Source organism: Hyla sarda, chromosome 10, assembly GCF_029499605.1.
Source record: "Hyla sarda isolate aHylSar1 chromosome 10, aHylSar1.hap1, whole genome shotgun sequence".
NCBI classification, from domain to species: Eukaryota; Metazoa; Chordata; class Amphibia; order Anura; family Hylidae; genus Hyla; species Hyla sarda.
In genome coordinates, this window is record NC_079198.1 from 42,186,257 (window position 1) to 42,202,569 (window position 16,313).

A 16,313-nucleotide genomic window follows, 5' to 3' on the forward strand; every position below is an offset into this window, starting at 1 on the left:
TTACAGATATAGGTCAACAGAACCAAGCTTTTTCGTAAGGAAAAGAGCTTGTTTGTACTGTTTCAAGGGAATCAAAAAGGTAAGATAGCCTCCAAAGTGACCATTTCTAGATGGATCTCTGACTGCATCAGGATATCTTATTCCAAAAGTTTGGGCACCCCAGGTAAAAATTTGTATTAATGTGCATAAAGAAGCCAAAGAAAGATGAAAAAATCTCCAAAAGGCATCAAATTACAGATTAGACATTCTTATAATATGTCAACAAAAGTTAGATTTTTCCATCATTTACACTTTCAAAATAACAGAAAACAAACAAATGGTGTCTGCAAAAGTTTGGGCACCCTGCAGAGTTAATATCTTGTACTGCCCACTTTGGCAAGTATTACAGCTTGTAAACGCTTTTTGTAGCCAGCCAAGAGTCTTTCAATTCTTGTTTGAGATATCTTTGCCCATTCTTCCTTACAAAAGTCTTCCAGTTCTTTGAGATTTCTGGGCTGTCTGTCATGCACTGCTCTTTTAAAGTCTATCCATAGATTTTCAATTATGTTGAGGTCAGGAGATTGTGAAGGCCATGGCAAAACTTTCAGTTTACGCCTCTTGATGTAATCCCCCGTGGATTTCGAGGTGTGTTTAGGATCATTATCCATTTGTAGAAACCATCCTCTCTTTAACTTCAGCTTTTTCACAGATGGCATAAAGTTAGCATCCAAAATTTGCTGAAATTGTATTAAATCCATGCTTCCTTCTACTCGTGAGATGTTCCCTGTGCCACTGGCTGCAAAACAACCCCAAAGCATGATTGATCCACCCCCAAGCTTAACAGTTGGACAGAGGTTCTTTTCATTAAATACTGTTCCCCTTCTTCTCCAAATGTACCTTTGCTCATTCCGGCCAAAAAGTTCAATTTTAACCTCATCGGTCCACAGAACTTGTTTCCAAAATGCATCAGGCTTGTCTATATGTTCATTTGCAAAGTTCAAATGCTGATTTTTGTGGTGAGGACGTAGAAGAGGTTTTCTTCTGATGAATCGTCCATGAAGACCATATTTGTACAAGTATCTCTTTATAGTGGAATAGTGTACCACAACTTCAGTGTCTGCCACTGGATTGTGCAGTCAAACGTGGGTTTTACATTTTTTTCCTCACAATCCTGCGAGCTGTTCTGTCTGATATTTTTCTTGGTTTTCCAGATCTTGCTTCAACTTCCACTGTTCCTGATGACTGCTATTTCTTAATTACATTCCGAACAGAGGATATTGACATCTGAAAAAGTTTTACTATCTTCTTATAGCCTTCTCCAGCTTTGTGAGCAACAACTATTTTCAGTTTCAGATTTCTAGACAACTGCTTAGAAGAACCCATGGTGCTGATTGTTGGGGCAAGGTCAGATGAGTGTGGGCATTTAAAACCTTTGAGATTGACATCACCTGGTTTTCCCAAATGATGATTGAGAACAATCCATGACACTGGCAGGCCTCAGCTTTGCAAAGGGGGCAGTGCATGCTATAAATTCTGCAGGGTGCCCAAACTTTTGCAGACACCATTTTTTGGTTTTCTGTTATTTTGAAAGTGTAAATGATGGAAATAAAATCTAACTTTTGTTGACATATTATAAGAATGTCTAATCTGTAATTTGATGCCTTTTGGAGATGTTTCCATCTTTCCTTGGCTTCTTTATGCACATAAATACACATTTTTACCTGGCGTGCCCAAACTTTTGATCCCCACTGTATGTTTACCCATTATTGTGCCACTGGCAAGACTAAGGGAAAACAGATTAACTACTTAAATCTAATCTTTTCCCTGTGCTATGAAATCAATGTGTGTGTATTATCCCTGTTCTCTTACATCACTATGTGTATTTTCCCTGTACTGTCACATCATTGTGTATTATTTCTGTACTATGACATCACTGTATACTTACCTTAAACTGTGATGTCACTGTGCATATTAACCATGTAATGTGACTCACAGTACAAGGTTACTATGCACAGTGACATCACAGTACAGGGTTAATATATAGAGTGATGTCACAGTTTAGGGATAATACACTGATGTCACAGTACAGGGACAATACACAGTGATGTCACAGTAGAGGGACAATACACACAGTAATATCCCTGTACTGTGACATCACTATGTATTATCCCTGTACTGTGACAATACATAGTGATGTCACCGTACATGTATAATACACATAGTGATGTCAAAGTACAGGGAATACACAGTAATGTCACAGTACAGGGATAATACACACAGTGATGTCACAGTACGTGGTGCAATACACATGGGGAGTTTGTAAAGAGGTGGAGATGGTAAGGCGGACATATCGTCTGTGCAGCCGGTTCAGCTGCACAGGGGCCCAGCATGTGAGGGGGCCCGCCGACCTTTCATACTAATGCACTGATACAAATGAATGCAGCAGTGGCCTTTGGGAGCCGGGGTGCAGTGCTCAGCCAACTGGGCAGATGCTCCTCCAGCCGGTCTCTCAGAGGACAGCAGGGCTGCAGCACTCCCCTGCATTCACAGTCTCCCCGGCCTCTGCTCCTCTCACTGTTTCCTCTGTTGTCCGGACTGAGGAGATAAGAGGAGGAGGGGCGGAGAGCACACCTATGGCTGGAGGCAGAAGAGCTCATGCAGAGGGACCTGACTATGCAACTAGAGGCTTAGTAAGTGGCCATGTGTCTATTGTGTGTGTGTGCAGTGTTTCCCAAGCAGGGTGCCTCCAGCTGTTGCAAAACTACAACTCTCAGCATGCTTGGACAGCCACTGGCATGTTGTAGTTTTGCAACAGCTGAAGGTACCCTGCTTGGGAAATTGTGTGTGTGGATGTGTGTGTATCTGTATAAAGTATATATGTATGAAATGTGTATAGTATGTTTGTTTTGTGTGTATATGATGTATATGTATAGTCAGGGGCAACAATTCTGTGAGGCCATTAAGACCGCCAGCTAATGCCTTGCACTGGTGAGGGCCTAATTCTGGCAAGTACTGTACATTAGCGTCCCAGTCCAATCAACCCCTCGGATACTTTGTACTGTGCTCAGGCCTGACTATTATATCCCAGCCCACCCCGGCTGCTCATCAGAGAGGAGCGCAGAGGAGAAAACAGAGTCCCTCAGTCGCTGCCTCATCACGTCTACGACCTGTGCATTTGCCTGTTCCAGGTGTGTTCCTCACCAACCTGTGTTTATCCCACAGCCTCCATTATTCTGCAGCGTCTAGTAAGCATTAACCCCTTCCCTCTTTGGCCATTTTTTTGTGGGGCACTTTTGTTTTTTCCTCCTCACTTCTAAAAATCATAACACTTTCAATTTTCCACCAACAGACCCATATGAGGGCTTGTTCTTTGTGCCAACATATAAAATTTGTAATACCCTTAATAATTTCGCCACAAAATCTACAGGGAAACCAGAAAAAAATTATTTTTAGGGCAAAATTGGAAAAAAAAAAAGCGCCATTTTGTAATTTTTTGCGGCTTACATTTCTATGCAGTGCAGTTGTCGGTAAAATGGACACTTTATATTTATTCTGTAGGTCCATACGGTCGCAAGGATACTCAATTTTAATAGGTTTGATTTTATTTTACTACAAAAAAAATATATAACTACATGCACCAAAATTAGTAGGTTTAAAATTGTAATTCTGACCCCTATAACTTTTTTTCCGCATATGGAGCTGTTTGAGTGCTCTTTGTGCCGTGATCTGAAGTTTGAATCAGTGCCATTTTTTATTTCATAGGACTTTTTAATCGCTTTTTATAAAAAAAATACAAATTTACCAAATTTTGGACTTTGGTATTTTTTTACGTATACGCCATTGACCGTGCGATTTAATTAACATTATATTTTTATAAATATACCACATATGTTTATTTTTGTTTACATTTTTTTTAACCACTTAAGGACCCAGGGTGTACCTGTACGCCTTGAGTTCGCTCTCTTTCTATAACGCGGGGCCCATAGCGGGTCGGGCCCGGCCTCTAACAACGGCCGGGACCCGTGGCACTGATCGTGGTGCCACGCGCTATTAACCCTTTAGACGTGGCGTTCAAAGTTGATAGCAACGTCTAAAGTGAAAGTAAACTACTCCCCGCTAGCTCAGTAGGCTGTTTCGGGCCGCCGCCACGAAATAGCGGTGTCCCGAACAGCTGGAACACACAAGGAGGGCCCCTCCCTTCCTCCTGTGTGTCCGATCGCCGAATGACTGCTTAGTGCCTGAGATCCAGGCATGAGCAGTCAAGCAGCAGAATCATTGATCAATGTTATCCTATGGGATAACAATGATCAATGTAAAAGATCAGTGTGTGCAGTGTTATAGTGGAAAAAAAAAGTTAATAAAGATCATTTAACCCCTTCCCTAATAAAAGAATCGCCCCCCTTTTCCCATTTAAAAAAAAAACTGGGTAAATAAAAATAAACATATGTGGTATCGCCGCGTCCGGAAATGTCCGAATTATAAAAATATATCATTAACTAAACCCCACAGTTAATGACGTAGGCGCAAAAAAATTCCAAAGTTCAAAATAGCGTATTTTTGGTCACTTTTTATATCATAAAAAAATAAAAAGCAATCAAAAAGTCAGATTAATACAAAAATGGTACCGCTAAAAACTTCAGATCACGGTGCAAAAAATCATGCCACCCTGTACGCGGAAAAATAAAAAAGTTATAGGGGTCAGAATTTTTCTACCACCATAAGAAATGAGACCTGGAGCACTCACCTAGGACACCAATAGATGTAAGCAAAATCTTCTTTATTGACATTGCAGATAAAATGGCATAGCAGGGAGGTGGATAGTTGACACGAGGATGGGTGGGTTCAGCCGGTGGCGACAGTCCGTATCGCCCGCCTTGCGCTTCGTGTCTACTATCCACCTCCCTGCTATGCCGTTTTATCTGCAATGTCAATAGAGAAGATTTTGCTTACATCTATTGGTGTCCGAGGTGAGTGCTCCAGGTCTCGTTTCCTGTGGTGATAAGTTCATGCTTTGACTTCGCTGTGTGCACCGCAGTCAGACACACAGCATAGACCAGTTGCTCGGATCTTGCATTGGACAGGAGTATCCTGGATCGGGTCTGCAGGCATTACTGGCGGCCACGGTCCGGATCTGGACCGTGGTCCGCCAGTTGATTGCTCCTGGCCTAGGTCTTATTTTTGGGGTAGGGCTTATATTGCAGCCCACCCTGAAAATACTGCCAGGGCTTACTTTCGGGGTAGGGTTTATTTTCGTGGAAACACGGTAAGTGCAAAAACGGAAAAACCCTGGGTCATTAAGGGGTTTAAACTTTTATTCAGGGAGGGGTTAAATCACATTTATTCCCTTTTTTTTAATACTTTTTTTAATCCCCCATAGGGGACTATTACTTGCAATCCTTTGATTGCATACACTGAACAATGCTATGCCATAGCTTAGCATTGATCAGTGTAAGATATCAGGCTTGGAGCAATGGAGCGATGATCAGACAGCAGGAAGAAAGGTAAGCACCCTCCCGCTGTCCTCTCAGCTGTTCAGGACGCCACGATGAAATCCCGAACAGTACATTGAGCACGTTTTAGATGCCACAATCTGTGACTGTGACATGGCTTTGTATTATCCCTGCACTGTAACATCACTGAAAGGATCTGCAACTCCTCACTATATACCCCTGGCATATAGTGCCTTTGTTCTACCTTGGTTTGTGTAACCTTCTCTGGTACCAGGAGAGTGTATCCCTCATAGGAAAAGATAACAGACAAAAAGAAAAAATTATGAGGGAAAAACTCTAGTTTATTGCATTAAACATCAGTATAAAAAGGCAAAGGGCGTATTTAACATTGACCAATTAAAATGTAGACACGAAATTCTTTAGCAAGCAACTTTAGTTACAGGAAATGTAACTTATTAGGAACACGACCTTGAGGAGACTGAGAACGAGAAGAAGGAGATAAGAAAGAAAGAGAATAAAACAATAATAAAGGAGAACTCTAGTGCAGCCTTTCACTAACTACAACTCACAGCATGCCCTGATACAACCTTTCACTAACTACAACTCACAGCATGCCCTGCTACAACCTTTCAATCCCCTCTTAGAACCATCATTTTTTCAAATAACATGGTTCTATTTCCGAGTGTTCTTATAATGCTGCACGTACGATTTGTAGGCTTCCGGAAAGTGTCCTATGGGAAGGGATTGATACATAGAAAGATCACTTACACTGTTAGAAAGGATTTTTCAGAAACAGGGGAAGACGCACATGGCAATGAAAGCAACAATCAACAGTACTATACCTATCACTGTAAACACTTACTATAGTAGGACATGTGTACATTAGGCAGGGAGGGGGGGGTGGATAAGCCAGGAAACAGCACTCGAGGATGTGGAGTTATACCATAGAACAGGGATCCCGCCCTCCCAAGTGTTGCCTACTTGCCCCTGAGTGCAGCTAATAGTCAATAAAGTCAATAAGGTTATTGACCATGATGGGAGTGCCAGGCAGTGTTTTTTTTTTTTCACATGGTTCCAGAACTCTTCAAACTTCGCTAGGAGATGGAGGTCAGGGCTGTCTGTCCCCGTTAGTACCTCTGGTTGGGTCTTCAGGTCAGAGCTGTCTGCTCCCGTTAGTACCTCTGGTTGGGTCTTCAGGTCAAAGCTGTCTGCTCCCGTTATTACCCCTTTTACTGCTTTCTTCTGGTACAGCTTGATCCTAGTGGCGTGGATCCAGGTAGGGGAATCGTCGGTGAGTACAGCTGTGCGGGTTACTGCTACCACAGAGGCTGGGGGACCGTAGGAAAAGTCAGCCTGGGACTTCTTTCTTCACAGTTCTTTGACCAGTACTAGGTCTCCCACTTCGAAGGAATGAGTTGGTTCCTGTGAAGAAAGAGGAGAATTCAAAGAGATTTTGTTCTCAATGTCTGACAGAGTTTGAATAAGTTGTGACATTGGTTCCTGATTTGGTCTAGGTCACCTTCTAGAGTCACCAAAGGTTTCTTTGCCCAAGGTGTGGGGAAGGGTCTACCCATGAGGATTTCAAAGGGGGACAGGCCAAGGGTCTTATGTGGGGTCATTCTAATTTCAGTTAATATAATGGGAAGTATTTCTTTCCATTTTTCAAATGTTCCCCCTGTTGCTTTTCTTATTTTATCCTTGATTGTCCGATTCATCCTTTCTACTACCCCAGAACTCTGTGGGTGGTAGGGGATGTGGAATTTCCACTCTACCTGAAGGATTTTTACAAGTTCTTTAATGAGTTTGGAGGTGAAAGCTGGATCCTGATCGGACTCGATTACAAGTGGAAATCCCCATCGGGGGATCATGTGTTGTGTGAGTATGTGTGCAGTGGTTTTTGCATCTTCTCTCTTGGTAGGGAATACTTCAGGCCATCTGGAGAACATGTCCACGATGACCAGGGCATACTCTTGTTTCCCTTTGCCTTTTGGCATGTGGGTGTAGTCAATTTGTAGATGAGTGAAAGGTGTTGTGGGGTACTGTAGGTGTTGGTGTTGTACACAGTGGTGTGTATTAGGGTTGTTCCTGAGACATGTGAGGCAACGTTTGATGTAGTCGTCTACCAGTTGTTTTGAATTCATGATGTAAAAATGTTGAGAGAGGAGGGTGTGTGTGGTGGAGATGCTGTTGTGGCCTACTCCATGGAAATGAGCAATAAAGACTGATGCACTGTGTTGGGGTATGCATGGTCTCCCCTCTTTGTAGATCAATCCTGTTACAGGATTTCTCTGCAATACCGGATAACACCAATCATATTCCTCTTGTTCGGGAACAGAGGACTGGAAAGAGAGAAGTTGTTGTGTGTCTTCGAGTGAAGGAGGTGTAAAAACTGGTAACATCAGTGAGGCAGGTTGTTGTGTAGCAGCCAGTTTGACGGTGTGGTCTGCTAGAGCATTGCCCTTTGAAATGTGATCAGTCCCATGTGTGTGTTAGTGTTGAGCGGCATAGGCCATATTCGAATTCGCGAATATTCGCGAATATATGGACGAATATTCGTCATATATTCGCGAATATTCGCATATTCGTTATATTCCCGTTTTATTTTCGCATATGCGAACATTCGCGTATGCGAAAACTATCATATGTGCATATTAGCATATACAAAATTAACATACGCGAAAATTCGCATATGTGAAAATTCGCATGTGCTAATTTTCGCATATGCTAATTTTCGCATATGCGAATTTTCGCGCGCCAGTCTCACACGGTAGTATTAGAGCCTTCTTTACACCACACAAGCTGGAAGCAGAGAGGGATGATCACTGTGATGTGTACTGTGAAAAAAAAAAAAAAAAAAAAAAAAAAAAAACGAATATTCGTAATTTCGAATATATAGCGCTATATTCGCGAAATTCGCGAATTCGCGAATATGCGATATTCGCGAATAATATTCGAATTGCGAATATTCGTGAGCAACACTAGTGTGTGTGTGTCCTGCAGTGAATGATGGCTAATTGTGATGGTAGGGTAAGTGCATGTAAGAGATCATTGACAAGGGTGGAGTGGGAGATGGACTTTCCATCTGCTGCGACAAAGCCTCTTCTTTGCCAGATAACTCCGTGGTCCCAAACCACGCCATGGGCCTATTTGCTGTCAGTGTAAATGGTGACAGGTTTATTAGCAAAAAGTGTACAGGCTCTTGTGAGGGCGATGAGTTCTGCAGCTTGTGTGGACTGATAGGGGATGGACTGGGCCTCGAGGACAATGTCAGGTAATTGGACAATAGCATAACCGGCATGGTAAACATTGTCATTGAGGCGGGTGCATGACCCATCTACAAAGACTACTGGAGCATCAGGTATGGGCAATGAGGAGAGGTCGGGTCTGGGTGAGGTGTCAATGTGGATGACTTGCAAGCAGTCATGTATGTCCGGCATTACATCATCATGATTTTTCAGGCCAATTAGTGTGTTGAGTATTGGAGCAGGGCCAGATGTAGGGGAGGCATACACCATTTTCAAGGATGGATTACTGAGTAGAATTACCTCATATCCAGAAAGCCGTTGTGCTGACATGTGTTGTGTATGTAGGCCTTTAAGGAGAGAGATAACATCATGAGAAGTGTTTTAGGTAGTGTCATGTCCTAAAGTAAGGGTGGTAGCTAGTTCAACAATCATAGCACAGGCAGCAAGAGCTCGCAGACATGCCGGCATCCCCTGTATGGAGACGGGCATCACCTTTGAGAAAAAAGCACAAGGATGCAGTTTGCCTCCGTGAAATTGTGTCAGCACACCCGCCATGGTTTTACAATTGTCTCGGGCATACATATGGAAAAGCAAATAGTAATCTGGGAGGCCTAGCCCTGGACTCGTCATTAATGCACATTTCAAGTAATCAAAAGCTTTGTACATGTCGGAGGACCATTTGATTAGATCTGGTTTGTCCGACAGGGTAGCATGAGCAGTCAGGAATCCACTGTCTGCAGTAGTTTATCATACCCAGAAAAGATTGCATTTCCTTCTGGGCGTGCGGGGTGACCAGGCCCGCTACAGACTGGACTCTAGACGTACTCAGCTCCCTTTTCCCTTTTGGCAGAACAAAACCCAGATATTCAACCTGTTCACAACACCATCCTCAAGGCAGGCCTCCTCAGAGAAACTACACATTAACAAATCATCAACATTTTGGAGGAGAACAGAACCCTGGGGGGCGTGCCATGATTTTAAAGTGATTTGGAGGACAATGCTGAACACAACAGGTGAATCAGCATACCCCTGGGGCATTGTACACCAGGTTAACTGTAGTCCCTCAAAGGAAAAAGCAAAAAGGAGTCTGGTCTCTTTGTCCACTGAGATCGAGAAGAAAGCATTCTTCAGATCGAGGACAGAAAAATGAGTTGCCTGTGCTGGGATTGATGACAACAGTTGGGTGACATCAGGAACTATAGGGGCAAAAGGCACAATTAGTCTGTTGATGGCTCTCAGGTCTTGTACAAAACGGACAGTACCATCGGGTTTAGGGACTGGATTAATTGGAGTGCAGTAGGGAGAGACAGTATGTTCTAAAACTCTAGTGTGTAGGAAATGTTTGACCATAGGGTGGAAACCTTTGATTTTTTTTTTTTTTTTTAGGTGACAAGGGGTACTGTTTTTGGTAGACCGGGAGGATGTCTGGTTTGAGTCTTGCCTTGTATGGTGTACAGTCAATGTGTCCCACATCATGGTCTCCATGTGACCAGACAATGGGGCCTACCTCAGGTGGGACCTGGGCCGGGGACATAACATGACAATGTCCAGCAGGATAGGACCCCGCAGGTGTGACTATGGGTGAGGTCAGACGTGACATGTAACCTGGACGGGGATGCAGTGATATGTAATTTGAGTTTACATATGAGGTCTCTTCCCAAGAGGTTTACAGGGCATTCAGGTATGATAGGAAAGGAATGGAAGGTTAAATGGTCACCCTCGGGGCATTGTATATACAGGTACTATGAACGTACTCAATTTCAAACAGTAGACATATATATACAGATATACATATCTCCTTCAAATCTAATGTGATTTTGTTTTTCAATAAGAAGAGGCTGTCATGCTCCCTGTAAACCCCCCCTTACTCCTCCCAAACCTCTATGTCACCAGTCACCGCCCCTTTGAGTCTGGCTCCTCGTCTTTCCCCAGTTCTGGTCAGTCACCCTTGAACGTCTAGTATCAAACTGTGTTACTTTACATCAAGAGACATACAAGAAACATGTAACATGTAACAATACCGACATTTACAAATACTTAACGTACAACACACAGGGCCCACATTCTCACCAAAGATATAAAAGTGTACACAGCTCTCTCAAAAATTTGAAAAATAATAATCTCCAATGCGCATTGTTTATAATCCAGTAAACCATTAGCTTGATTTTAAATGCCTAAAGTAATATTTATCAATTAAATAGTGATCACTTTTTTATTTATTTTATATCTTATTTTATTCTTCTTGGCCAAATTTCTTCTCTTATTATTCCTATAATATAATCAGACAATTAATCGCATTTCCTGATACATTTTATTTTTTATTTTTTGTTTGGCATCAACCCTGTGTTACTGTGAAGACAAGAAATTAATGAAATATCATCAAAAAGTTCAATTTAATACCATGTGGATTTATTTATTATATATATATATATATATATATATATATATATATATATATATATATACCAATCTAAAGAAGAATCCATTACAACACAAACAGCTTCACAGGAAAAACATTCACTGGTCATTTTCTATACACTCCTGACTCATTAACACACCTCACACATATGCAACATACTTTATATCATAAGAACCATCCTATAAACGCCATCATATGACTACATGCACAGGGCTTTCCTAGCGATTTACCACATCACTGCATTCGAGCAGTTCCAGCTCTGCTCATCCTACATTCCTCACAATGCTTCACATGCTTTTTCACCAAAACATTGAGTCTCTATTTCTGACAAGAATCTTTCTAATCCTCACAAGCAATTTACAACTATCTACTCCTACCACTTACTTGCACACAGCCATTTGTCCACTCAAACTACTATATCTAAACACACTAAAGAACATTATTTAGGAGATAATGAGGCAATTAATCCTACTCAACCACACAGACACCGTTTTTGGAATTTCTCATCATACCTTCTGTTCATTCCGCTAAGTTATCAACACAGAGATTTACTGAGTGCAACTCACACAGGCTACATAAACTTTACATGTCTCTTTAACCTCAGGAGGAGGCAAACTAGATTTTGAGAGAATGATGCCCATTGTCTGTGATATTTACTAATTATAACTCCTACCGGACCGGCTTTGCTGAACCGTGAAGGCTCCGACAATTCCTGTCAACGGTTAAGGAGGACATCTAGGTCTCTTAGATAAATATCACAGAGGATGGAGTGTTGTTTATAGACTGTCCGTCACTGGCTTTCACCTATCTCCGGGTCATGGAGTTGCCTCTAGCCGGAGGGGTGGGGCATCTTACGGATGTCTTAACAACTTACAATAAATATACAAACCAACTTATGAAATATCACTGAGCCCCTCTCGTACACTTACCACCCGAGAGAGATTCTCAGACAAACAAATAATCTTAACACTTCTAAAAAGAGATTGAAGGGTACAACAAACCAAGGTCCTGAACAAAATTGGGTCTCCTAGAACCTGTTAAGTATATTATATACTATCCTAGGTTCAATTTAACCCTTGCGTGTATCCCTGATACACCAAACAGTTAACCTTAGCATGTGTCCCTGACACACGACACAGTGTATCCCTGATACACAAATAGTTAACCTTAGATGTACCCCGGGCACACTAAATAGTTAACGTTAGCGTGTGTCCCTGACACACGACACGCTGTGGTCCCTGACACACAGGTGAATGTGCATCCCTGATGCACAATAAGTTTACAGAATCGAGATTTTGGACAGAGCCCTTGATCCCGGCAAAACAGACAATAGAGTCGATCTTACCGGACCTTTAGGGGTTAACCTTCTCGACCCCGGAGCGAGCCCCCAGCTGAAAGGATCTGCAACTCCTCACTATATACCCCTGGCATATAGTGCCTTTGTTCTACCTTGGTTTGTGTAACCTTCTCTGGTACCAGGAGAGTGTATCCCTCATAGGAAAAGATAACAGACAAAAAGAAAAAATTATGAGGGAAAAACTCTAGTTTATTGCATTAAGCATCAGTATAAAAAGGCAAAGAGCGTATTTAACATTTACCAATTAAAATGTAGACACGAATAAAAAGCGTATTTACATTGACCAATAAAAATGTAGACATGGATAAAAAGCGTATTTACATTGACCAATAAAAATGTGGACACATCTAAAAGGTGATATAATTGTTTTGATTTTACACACTTCTTCCCAGGGTACATAGCGCCAATTAGCAGATAGTGAAATTGTTTAGCAAGCAACTTTAGTTACAGGAAATGTAACTTATTAGGAACACGACCTTGAGGAGACTGAGAACGAGAAGAAGGAGATAAGAAAGAAAGAGAATAAAACAATAATAAAGGAGAACTCTAGTGCAGCCTTTCACTAACTACAACTCACAGCATGCCCTGATACAACCTTTCACTAACTACAACTCACAGCATGCCCTGATACAACCTTTCACTAACTACAACTCACAGCATGCCCTGATACAACCTTTCAATCACTGTATGTATTATCCCTGTACTGTGACATCACTGTGTATTATCCCTGCACTGTAACATCACTGTATGTATTATCCCTGTACTGTAACATCACTGTGTGTATTATCCCTGTACTGTGACATCACTGTGTATTATTCCTGCACTGTGACATCACTGTGTATTATCCCTGTACTGTGATGTCACTGTGTATTATTCCTGTACTGTGACATCACTGTGTATTATTTCTGTACTGTGAAATTACTGTGCATTATCCCATTATCCCTGTACTGTGACATCACTGTGTATTATTCCTGTACTGTGACATCATTCAGTATATTATTCCTGTACTATGAAATTACTGTGTACAGTAACCCCCCGACATGCGATCGCCCCGACATATGATAAAATCGACATACGATGGCCTCTCAGAGGCCATCGCATGTCTATGTCCGCATCGACATACGATGCTTTTCTATGTCGGGGCCATCGCATTAACTGCTATCCGACAGCGCAAAATGCTTAAGCTGCTGTCGGATAGCAGTTTAAGCATCCCGGGCAGGGTTCGCTTACCTATTCCGGCTGCTCCGGGTCCACTTCGCGATCCTCCGGCGTCTTCCGCATCTTCTCCAGGGTCCGGGCCTCGCTTTCCGGCGTCGTTATTACGTCACTATGCACGCCGCGCCGGGGCAGCAGCATAATAACGTCACCGGAAAGCGAGGCCCGGACCCTGCAGAAGATGCAGAAGAAGCCGGAGGATCCCGAAGAAGACACCGGAGCAGCGGGACAGCATCGGGAGCCCCTGGGACAGCATCGGGAGCGGTGAGGACCTGGTCCGGAGCAGCGGGGACAGGTGAGTACAGCTTCCTATACTTTACATTGCACGGATCCCTCAACATACGATGGATTTGACAAACGATGGGTCGTTTGGAACGAATTACCATCGTATGTTGAGGGACCACTGTATTATCCCTGTACTGTGACATCATCATTCGGTGTATTATTCCTGCACTATGACATCACTGTGTATTATCCCTGTATGGGGGGGGGGCGGGGCCTGAATGAGCTGCAGCATATGGGGGCCTTAATAGATAATCAACAACTGATATTAAGGGGGGTCCTCCTGAGCAACTGAAATGGGGGGGGGGGGGGGGCGCAGGCATATTCTCTGCACAGGGGACTTCTGCTGTCTGTGTCCGCCCCTGGGGATGGTACTTTAGAGAGGAACTTAAAATGTTTGTCTGGCAGATTCTGCAGAGACAAGTCTTTTCCAGGAAAAGTCATGGCGGTCTAAGCCGGATAGAGAATAAAAAGAGAAGTCAACGAGTCAACGCTGAGAAAAGACGTAATCTCTGAGTCGCTAAATGTAACTGTAATAACTTATATGGTCTGCAGATTGCTTGCGTACAGCTGGTATCTACCTATAGATGGTCCTATATATAATCATTCATATAGTATCCAAATCCTGTGTACAGCTGGAATAGACCACTATATGGCCAGTGTATGTCGGAATATTGTTGTTTTTTTTTGTGTTGTGAATTATATACAGTAACAATGTTGTGGTAGTCAGTCATTAGGCTGTCACAATGGTAATTGTGGTCAGTATGTGGCAGTATTAGTTGTTTCTCGCTGATAACACAGTGACACACAACTAACATTGAACACCTGTGCACGTACTTCATTTTGCCTGGAGGTGCTGGTACTGGTATTATTAGTACTGGTATTATTAGTAATATTGGTCCTGGTATACAGGTATACAGGATTTGTTCAGTAACAGTATGATGATAATATGTATGGTGATACTATTCTTTCCTATATGCTGGTATTATTGGTAATATTGGTCTTAATATACAGGATTTGGTCAGTAACAATATGATGGTAATATGTATGGTGATATTTTTCCTTGTATACTGGTATTATTGGGAATATTGGTCTTAGTATACAGGATTTGGTCAGTAACAGTATGATGGTAAAATGTATGGTGATAATATTCTTCCTTATATACTGGTATTATTGGTGATTGTGGTCTCTATGTACTGGACAGAATTTGCCATGGGGCCCACAGGACACTAGTTACTGTTACGCCGAGCGCTCCGGGTCCCTGCTCCTCCCCGGAGCGCTCGCGGCGTTCTCCTCTATGCAGCGCCCCGGTCGGACCCGCTGACCGGGAGCGCTGCACTGACATTCCCGATGGGGATGCGATTCGCATAGCGGGACGCGCCCGCTCGCGAATCGCATCCCAAGCCACTTACCCGTCCCGGTCCCCGGCTATCATGTTCTGGCGCACGTGGCTCCGCTCTCTAGGGCGCGCGCGCGCCAGCTCTCTAAGATTTAAAGGGCCAGTGCACCAGTGATTGGTGCCCGGCCCAATCAGTCTGATTAGCGCCCGGCCCAATCAGTCTGATTAGCTTCCACCTGCTCCCTGTCCATATAACCTCACTTCCCCTGCACTTCCTGGCCGGATCTTGTTGCCTTTGTGCCTAGAGAAAGCTACTACTGTGTTTACCATTACTGTGTTCCTGACCTCCTGCTATTACTATTGACTACGAACCTTGCCGCCTGCCCCGACCTTCTGCTACGTCTGACCTTGCTTCTGCCTAGTCCTTCTGTCCCACGCCTTCTCAGCAGTCAGCGAGGTTGAGCCGTTGCTGGTGGATACGACCTGGTTGCTACCGCCGCAGCAAGACCATCCCGCCTTGCGGCGGGCTCTGGTGAAAACCAGTAGCAACTTAGAACCGGTCCACCGACACGGTCCACGCCAATCCCTCGCTGACACAGAGGATCCACATCAAGCTAGCCGAATCATAACAGTTATGCCCCTGATATTATATCTCCCCTGTGGCCACTTGATATTGGTGCTGCGGCGACAGCACAACTATCTCACAGCTGATTGGATCATCATGGGAAGTCAGAAAATGATGTGGAGCCTCATATTTGAGTTTTGCCTAAGGCCTCACAAAGTCTAGAGCCAGTGTATCCATGAAACTGCTGGAGTGAGGCTGCACACCCTCCCCTAACAACCAATAGTATGGGGAGGGTGTGCTCGCCTCAGCCAATCACAGGGGCCCTGATGACTCAGCACTTTGGATCAGCTTTGCACAGTCTGCCGCAGGGAACCATTTTCTCCACTGTCAGGCAGATCAGATGTACTGAAGAAAACTGTTCCCAGAAGTGAAATGTTCCCAAGCAGCTGATGATAAATGCTG

General features: G+C 43.3%; 1 long non-coding RNA gene across 1 annotated transcript; it reads right to left on the bottom strand.

Annotated features, from left to right (window-relative positions):
* Window positions 1-6,205: 6,205 nt before the first annotated feature.
* LOC130294574 (uncharacterized) lies at window positions 6,206-13,732 on the bottom strand. Its single transcript, XR_008848536.1, has 2 exons — window positions 12,692-13,732; window positions 6,206-6,851 (listed from the first exon to the last, which is right to left on the bottom strand). It is a non-coding gene; the product is annotated as an uncharacterized LOC130294574 (long non-coding RNA).
* Between the last annotated feature and the right edge of the window lie 2,581 nt (window positions 13,733-16,313).